This window comes from Arachis hypogaea, chromosome 15 (genome assembly GCF_003086295.3).
Source record: "Arachis hypogaea cultivar Tifrunner chromosome 15, arahy.Tifrunner.gnm2.J5K5, whole genome shotgun sequence".
In the NCBI taxonomy this organism is placed as follows: Eukaryota; Viridiplantae; Streptophyta; class Magnoliopsida; order Fabales; family Fabaceae; genus Arachis; species Arachis hypogaea.
The window spans coordinates 49,754,667-49,763,758 of record NC_092050.1 but is presented as its reverse complement, the minus strand read 5'-3'; the positions used below and the strand labels follow the sequence as shown (position 1 = coordinate 49,763,758).

Below are 9,092 nucleotides of genomic sequence, written 5' to 3'. Positions count from 1 at the left end.
AGGAGAGAACCTCTCTCTCTAAAACTACATTGATGACAAGTCATCTTAGCCTAGTTTCACTAGCCTTTTTCTTTTGTTTTCAATTGAATTATGCACTTTCTTGAGCCACAAGCAAGCCAATTGGGTAGATTTTCATGTTTCCTTTGATTTAATCAACCATAGATAAATTAATGCAATTTCATGAGGATTTATGCTATAATTGCCACATATTATGAAAGAATGACAATCTCATGATTTTGAGCATAGCTTTGATGTGTTTGGTTGATTAATGATAGGTGAAGAAAGCTTGGAGAAAGGTTAAAGCAAGAAGGAATGGCTAGGAGCAAGAGAGAACAAAAAGTTTGAGCAAAAGTTTGCCTCAAACTTTAGCTCAAACTTTTGGAAAAAAAGCTTGCGCCAACGTTTGCCTCAAACTTTTTGGCAAACGTTGGCATCACAAATCAATAACCTGGAGGACAAAAGCTTGCGCCAACGTTTGCATCAAACTTTTTGGCAAACGTTGGCGCCATCAGCAACACACCCTGGAGACAAAAAGTTTGCGCCAACGTTTGCCTCAAACTTTTTGGCAAACGTTGGCGCCATGAGTGTGCATAAGGGGGCCAACGTTTGAGCAAAAGTTTGACCCCAAACTTTAGCTCAAACGTTGGTAGCAGCAAGAATGGGGCAGCTGGTGTAAAAAGTTTGAGTAAAAGTTTGCCTCAAACTTTTACTCAAACTTTTACTCAAGCTTTTATAATTTCCAACCCGGTTCACTTCGGTTCTCTCTCCAACTCCAAGAGCAATCAACCAAGGCCTCTATCAACCCAATTCCATCAAGAGCAAAGGCCCAATTCAAGGCTTGAAGACCATTTGAAGAAAGTGTATAAATAGCTTAAGATTTAAGTTTTTAAGGGAGAATTTTCTTTTCGGTTTTGATTGGGTAGTTGTGTAGGGAGCTTTCCTTTAGTTTTCGTAGGTAGTTTTCGGAGAGCTTTTGGTGTTGAGTAATTTTGAGTTTCTAAGTCTCGGGGAAGGAGAATTGAATTCCCTTCCTCTTAGATTTCTTGCTTTCAATTTTAATTACATTTGCTTTGATCTTGGGTTGGAAAATTGAAGGAATTCTGTTTCAATCTCATCCTGAGATCTCTCTGTTTACTTACTGCCCAATTGAATTTCAGTTTCTGTTAATTGCTTCTTCTTCTACTTTCTCTGCAATTTACATTTCCTTTGCAATTGCTCTTGTTGGATCTAGGAAGGCATTGAGATCTAGACTTGGTTATCTAGTCTCTTGAGTCCTGAGATCTGGATTCCCATTCTCAATTTCTCTGTTTACTGCTTTTCAAGCTCTTTTATATTTCTATTTTAGATCCAATTCAACCCAAGGCATCTTCTACTCTTCTGTGTGTTGAATTTTACTCTTCCTTGTTTAATTTCTGCAAATCCAATTCCCAATTCCCTTTACAATTCAAGCCATTTACATTTCTTGCACTTTAAGATTCTGCAATTTACATTTCTTGCGTTCTAAGTTTCTGCCATTTAATTTCTTGCCCTTTAAGATTTAGCACTTTAAATTTCAGTTCTCTTTAATTTCATGCAAATTACCCATTCCCTTTATTTTCCATGCAATTTAAATTCTGCAAATCATAAATCTCTCAACCAAATCTTGATTCTCTTGACTAAATCAACCACTAAACTAAAATTGCTCAATCCTTCAATCCCTGTGGGATCGACCTCACACCCGTGAGTTATTATTACTTGATGCGACCCGGTGCACTTGCCGGTGAGTTTTGTGTCGGATCGTTTTCCGCACATCAAGTTTTTGGCGCCGTTGCCGGGGATTGATTAGATTGACAATGATTAAGTAAGGTGGTGATCTAGATCTAGCATTTTTATTTTCTGTTTCTCAAATTTTTGACTAACACACTAACTGTTTGAAGTTTTGTCTCAACTGACTACACTCAATTTTCAAGAATACCACTGTGTGTTCTGTTTGTTGATTTATATGTCACAGGAAAGAAGAGAGGCCAGAGGGAAGGATATTATTGAAGAAGGAATTTATGAGAAAGAAGAACACCACAACATGAAGCCGCAACTCATTACACTAATCAAGAACAATTGTTCCTATGGTGGAAATCCATTGGAGGATCCTAAACAGCACCTATCCCTTTTTCTGAGGACTTGTGGTGCTGTCAATCTCGATAGTATAAATCATGATACCTATAAGCTCTTATTATTTTCTTTCTCACTAAAGGATGAAGCGGCACAATGGCTTGAAACCTTTCCCCAAGGAAGCATCACTAGTTGGGATGATTTGGTTACCAAGTTTCTAGCCAAATTCTCCTCATCCCAACAAAACATCAAGATGAAAGAGGGAATACATCCATTCATACAAGGAGAGGAAGAACCATTGTTCAAAGCATGAGAAAGATACAAGAAAGCAAGTGACAAAGTGAGTTTCCAAGCGTTCTACGAAGGATTAACCCCAGAAACAAAAAGAGCGGTGGATTACTTCTCAGATGGCCTACTTAACGCAACAGCAACCATCCAAGGAACTGCAGAGTTCAATGACAAAAGAGCCAATAACCAACACTCATTTGAGACACCACGGAATGCAATTTCAGAAAAGGAAGTAATGAATTTTGAAGGAGTGAGGGCAATCATGAATCAAAACAAACAGCTATACCAGCAAACTCAGCAACAATTGGAGTCAATAGCTAGACAAATTGATTTTCTACATTCTGCCACAGTGAATGCACAATTTCCACCATGGAAGCCACATTCTTATCTAAGAATGAGGGAATCTCAGCATCAGGAATAAAGGGACTTCAACTACAACAACCCCAACTTCCCAAACCTGCAAAAGCACCACCATACCAACAACAATCACTACATACCACCACACTACCCACCCCTCCAACCCCAGATACCTCACCACCAACAAATTTCACAACACATTCATAAGATCACCAATTTGGAGATCTTAATAGAGAGAATGATGGAGCACCAAGAGGAGATAACACAGAACCAGGAAACCTCACTCAGAAGAATTGAGAGGCAAATGCAGCAACTGGCTAAGAACCTCGCAGAAATGGGTGAGAAGAGGGCTGAAGGAAAAGAATCACTCATCCAGGATGAGCATCACAAAGCAAAACCTCACTTAGGAGGAAACCAAAGGCAACAGAAGCCTCAACTTCCATGATCAGAGGATGAAGGATGTCAAGCTAATGACAATAAAAGAGCGCTTGTTGGGAGGCAACCCAACCTGAGGTAGTTTTCTTTTCATAACTATTTTAATAAAAAGGTTAATTAGTTCTATCTATATTGCAAGAAGCTAAGTTTGGTGTTGCACACCAAAACAATATAAGGAAGAATGAAGGATTCTAAGTTTGGTGTTCCACCAAAATCCCATCATAAAACACATTCTCACTTTCTGCATAATGCTAGCTTCAAGCATTTAGATAAACTGGTTAACTATGCTGCCGTTTCCTAAGTTTCCAGTTTTGTCACTTTTGAAAAAGAAAAAGAGTTTCACATCTGGTTAGTTTGATGAACAAGAACCATTGGCAAGGTACTAAGTTTGGTGTTCCCACACCAAAGTAAGTACAAAAGCCCACAAATAAATCATGCATGCTAACCATTTTTCAAGTGCTTGGGGAACAAGCAACTTTCAATATCATTGTAGAGTGTCATACAAGCTTTTGGAAGGATTAAGCATCATCACCCAAAGAAATGAAAGAGGAATGCTAAAACCAGCAATGAGGATGATGAGGAGGAGGACAGCAAGTAGATTCCAAAAGGTTGTATTGTTCAGTGATTGTTTTATATCAGCTACTGCTACGATTGAAAGTGATATAATACCCCTGCTTGTCTGCATAGTATAGTTTTTCTGTAATTCAATAATTAAGATGCTTGATTATTCACAACACTACACTTTTCACACTTGTTTGCACTCAATATTTCAAAAATGCATCACATGAAAGTTCTTTGAAAAGAAGGATTGAGGAATTGAACAATTTTGAGGCAAGCAAAAGATTAGGAGAAGTGGTGGTTCTAGTTGTATAATCATGTATTGAGGTTGCATGCTTATGAAAACTTGCATGGGAGCTCATAGGCGGGACATAGAGTTCAAAGAAGTGTTATGGAGATTCTCAAACATTTATTGATCCAAGAAGCAGCAAACAAAACAAAAGAAAATAAAGAAAATACAAAAACAAAAAGAACATGGCCCAAGGCTCTGAGCATCAATTACTAGGCAGAAAAGAAAGAAGAAACAAAAACTCAAAGAGTTATTATCCTAGTAAATGCTTGTGGTCGAATTGTGTCAAAGAAAGAGGCTTGAGCAAGTAAATCCTTAGGGGTGCTTTAACACCTAATACCTTAAAACCAACTGGTTTAGGAGTATTGATTGAAAGCTTATCTAAAGAGCCGCTTTGAAACATGACACTTAGAGTCAAGGCCAAAGCAAAGAAACTATAAGCTGCTTCAAGGTGATTACATATAAAGAGATCTTCATGATATTATTTGGATGAAAGTTCTAAGACCTAAGACTCCCAAGATGTAGGGACTAGTAAGCACTGAGGCCCTTGCATGAGCACATGATTTAGAGTTCACCCCACTGTCACTTGATCACTTCACTCACAGGATAGTACATGTAATTTTTCAAATCCATTCTGATTGAAAGAACCTTTGAGCATAATTCCTTTCTTGCTTGGGGACAAGCAAGCTTTAAGTTTGGTGTTGTGATGACAAGTCATCTTAGCCTAGTTTCACTAGCCTTTTTCTGTTGTTTTCAATTGAATTATGCACTTTCTTGAGCCACAAGCAAGCCAATTGGGTAGATTTTCATGTTTCCTTTGATTTAATCAACCATAGATAAATTAATGCAATTTCATGAGGATTTATGTTATAATTGCCACATATTATGAAAGAATGACAATCTCATGATTTTGAGCATAGCTTTGATGTGTTTGGTTGATTAATGATAGGTGAAGAAAGCTTGGAGAAAGGTTAAAGCAAGAAGGAATGGCTAGGAGCAAGAGAGAACAAAAAGTTTGAGCAAAAGTTTGCCTCAAACTTTAGCTCAAACTTTCGGAATAAGTGAAAACACCCCAGGGAACAAAAAGCTTGAGCAAAAGTTTGCCTCAAACTTTAGTTCAAACTTTTGGGAAAAAAGCTTGCGCCAACGTTTGCCTCAAACTTTTTGGCAAACGTTGGCATCACAAATCAATACCCTGGAGGACAAAAGCTTGCGTCAACGTTTGCATCAAACTTTTTGGCAAACGTTGGCACCATCAGCAACACACCCTGGAGACAAAAAGTTTGCGCTAACGTTTGCCTCAAACTTTTTGGCAAACGTTGGCGCCATGAGTGTGCATAAGGGGGCCAACGTTTGAGCAAAAGTTTGACCCTAAACTTTAGCTCAAACGTTGGTAGCAGCAAGAATGGGGCAGCTGGTGTAAAAAAGTTTGAGTAAAAGTTTGCCTCAAACTTTTACTCAAACTTTTACTCAAGCTTTTATAATTCCCAACCCGGTTCACTTCGGTTCTCTCTCCAACTCCAAGAGCAATCAACCAAGGCCTCTATCAACCCAATTCCATCAAGAGCAAAGGCCCAATTCAAGGCTTGAAGACCATTTGAAGAGAGTGTATAAATAGCTTAAGATTTAAGTTTTTAAGGGAGAATTTTCTTTTCGGTTTTGATTGGGTAGTTGTGTAGGGAGCTTTCCTTTAGTTTTCGTAGGTAGTTTTCGGAGAGCTTTTGGTGTTGAGTAATTTTGAGTTTCTAAGTCTCGGGGAAGGAGAATTGAATTCCCTTCCTCTTAGTTTTCTTGCTTTCAATTTCAATTACATTTGCTTTGATCTTGGGTTGGAAAATTGAAGGAATTCTGTTTCAATCTCATCCTGAGATCTCTCTGTTTACTTACTGCACAATTGAATTTCAGTTTCTGTTAATTGCTTCTTCTTCTACTTTCTCTGCAATTTACATTTCCTTTGCAATTGCTCTTGTTGGATCTAGGAAGGCATTGAGATCTAGACTTGGTTATCTAGTCTCTTGAGTCCTGAGATCTGGATTCCCATTCTCAATTTCTCTGTTTACTGCTTTTCAAGCTCTTTTATATTTCTATTTTAGATCCAATTCAACCCAAGGCATCTTCTACTCTTCTGTGTGTTGAATTTTACTCTTCCTTGTTTAATTTCTGCAAATCCAATTCCCAATTCCCTTTACAATTCATGCCATTTACATTTCTTGCACTTTAAGATTCTGCAATTTACATTTCTTGCGTTCTAAGTTTCTGCCATTTAATTTCTTGCCCTTTAAGATTTAGCACTTTAAATTTCAGTTCTCTTTAATTTCATGCAAATTACCCATTCCCTTTATTTTCCATGCAATTTAAATTCTGCAAATCACAAATCTCTCAACCAAATCTTGATTCGCATGACTAAATCAACCACTAAACTAAAATTGCTCAATCCTTCAATCCCTGTGAGATCGACCTTACTCCCGTGAGTTATTATTACTTGATGCGACCCGGTGCACTTGCCAGTGAGTTTTGTGTCGGATCGTTTTCCGCACATCATACATCTACTCCTAAAATTGTGAATATGAGAGCCTCCTTATAAATGGATGCGTTCTCCCACTTTATAGCCTCTAATCTGTGTTTTCTGGGCCGCAAACTGGGTCGAAAACAGCCTAGAATTTGCTGGTCTCGAATTCAATCACGCTGGATTTCCGTCACCGCGACGCGGCTGCATGGAGCATGCGGTCGCGTCATCTAGCATCAAGGAAACTATAGCATATTATATATCAAATCGAAGCCCCGGACGTTAGCTTTCCAACGCAACTGGAACCGCATCACTTGGACCTCTGTAGTTAAAGTTATAGCCGTTTGAGTGAGAAGAGGTTAGGTTGGACAGCTTAGCAATTTCTCCAACTTCTTGTATTCCTTCCATTTTTGCATGCTTCCTTTCCATCCTCTGAGCCATTCTTGCCCTGTAATCTCTGAAATCACTTAACACACATATCAAGGCATCTAATGGTAATAAGAGAGGACTAATAATAAGCAAATATAAGATCAAAGAAGCATGTTTTCAATCATAGCACAAAATCAGGAAGGAAATATAAAACCATGCAAATATTATGAATAAGTGGGTAAAGAGTTGATGAAATCCACTCAATTAAGCACAAGATAAACCATAAAATAGTGGTTTATCAACTCTGCAGTGAGAGAAGCTTTTCATGCTTCCTCTCCATGGTTACAGAAGGAGATCTTTGAGTTTTAAACACAAGGTTGTCCTCATTCAGTTGAAGGATCAGTTCTCCTCTGTCCACATCAATCACAGCTCTTGCCGTGGCTAGGAAGGGTCTTCCATGGATGATATTTTCATCCTCATCCTTCCCAGTATCCAGGATTATGAAATCAGCAGGGATGTAAAGGCCTTCAACCTTTACTAGCATGTCCTCTACTTGTCCATAAGCTTGTTTTCTTGAGTTGTCTGCCATCTCTAATGAGATTCTGGCAGCTTGCACCTCAAAGATTTCCAGTTTCTCCATTACAGAGAGTGGCATGAGGTTTATCCCTGATCCAAGGTCACATAGAACCTTCTCAAAGGTCATGGTGCCTATGGTACAAGGTATTAAGAACTTTCCAGGATCCTGTTTCTTCTGAGGCAATCTCAGTTGATCCAGATCACTTAGTTCATTGATGAGCAAGGGAGGTTCATCTTCCCAAGTCTCATTACCAAATAATTTCGCATTCAGCTTCATGATTGCACCAAGGTACTTGGCAACTTGCTCTTTAGTAACATCCTCATTCTCTTCAGAAGAAGAATACTCATCAGAGCTCATGAATGGCATAAGGAGGTTCAATGGAATCTCTATGGTCTCTAGATGAGCCTCAGATTCTTTTGGTTCCTCAGAGGGAAACTCCTTGTTGATCACTGGACGTCCCAGGAGGTCTTCCTCACTGGGATTCACGTCCTCTCCCTCCCTTGTAGGCTCGGCCATGATGGTTAAATCAATGGCCTTGCACTCTCTTTTTGGATTCTCTTCTGTATTGCTTGGGAGAGTACTAGGAGGAGTTTCAGTGACTCATTTACTCAGCTGGCCCACTTGTGCCTCCAAATTTCTAATGGAGGACCTTGTTTCATTCATGAAACTTAAAGTGGCCTTAGATAGATCAGAGACTATATTTGCTAAGCTAGATGGATTCTGCTCAGAACTCTCTGTCTGTTGCTGAGTGGATGATGGAAAGGGCTTGCTATTGCTAAACCTGTTTCTTCCACCATTATTAAAGCCTTGTTGAGGCTTTTGTTGATCCTTCCATGAGAAATTTGGATGATTCCTCCATGAGGGATTATAGGTAATTCCATAAGGTTCACCCATGTGATTCACCTCTGCTATTGCAGGGTTCTCAGGATCATAAGCTTCTTCTTCAGAAGATGCCTCTTTAGTACTGTTGGATGATTCCTTCAATCCATTCAGACTCTGAGAGATCATATTGACTTGCTAAGTCAATATTTTATTCTGAGCCAACATGGCATTCAAAGTATCAATTTCAAGAACTCCCTTCCTCATAGGCGTCCCATTATTCACAAGATTCCTTTTAGAAGTGTACATGAACTGGTTGTTTGCAACCATGTCAATAAGTTCTTGAGCTTCTGCAGGCGTTTTCTTTAGGTGAATGGATCCACCTGCAGAATGGTCCAGTGACATCTTTGATAACTCAGACAGACCATCATAGAATATATCCAGGATGGTCCATTCTGAAAGCATGTCAGAAGGACACTTTTTGGTCAGTTCCTTGTATCTCTCCCAAGCTTCATAGAGGGATTCACCTTCCTTTTGTCTGAAGGTTTGAACATCCACTCTAAGCTTACTAAGGTTTTGAGGAGGAAAGAACTTGGCTAAGAAAGCCGTGACCAGCTTATCCCAAGAGTTCAGGCTATCCTTAGGTTGAGAGTCCAACCATATTCTAGCTCTGTCTCTTACAGCAAATGGGAAAAGCATAAGCCTGTAGACCTCGGGATCAACCCCATTGGTCTTAACAGTATCACAGATCTGCAAGAATTCAGTTAAGAACTGAAAAGGATCTTCTGATGGAAATCCATGGAACT

At 39.1% G+C, this 9,092-nt stretch overlaps 1 non-coding gene across 1 annotated transcript; it reads left to right on the top strand.

The window, feature by feature from the left end:
* The first annotated feature begins 8,745 nt into the window (after window positions 1–8,745).
* Window positions 8,746–8,853, top strand: LOC112753752 (small nucleolar RNA R71). The gene has a single exon (XR_003178121.1). It is a non-coding gene; the product is annotated as a small nucleolar RNA R71 (small nucleolar RNA).
* Window positions 8,854–9,092: the final 239 nt, after the last annotated feature.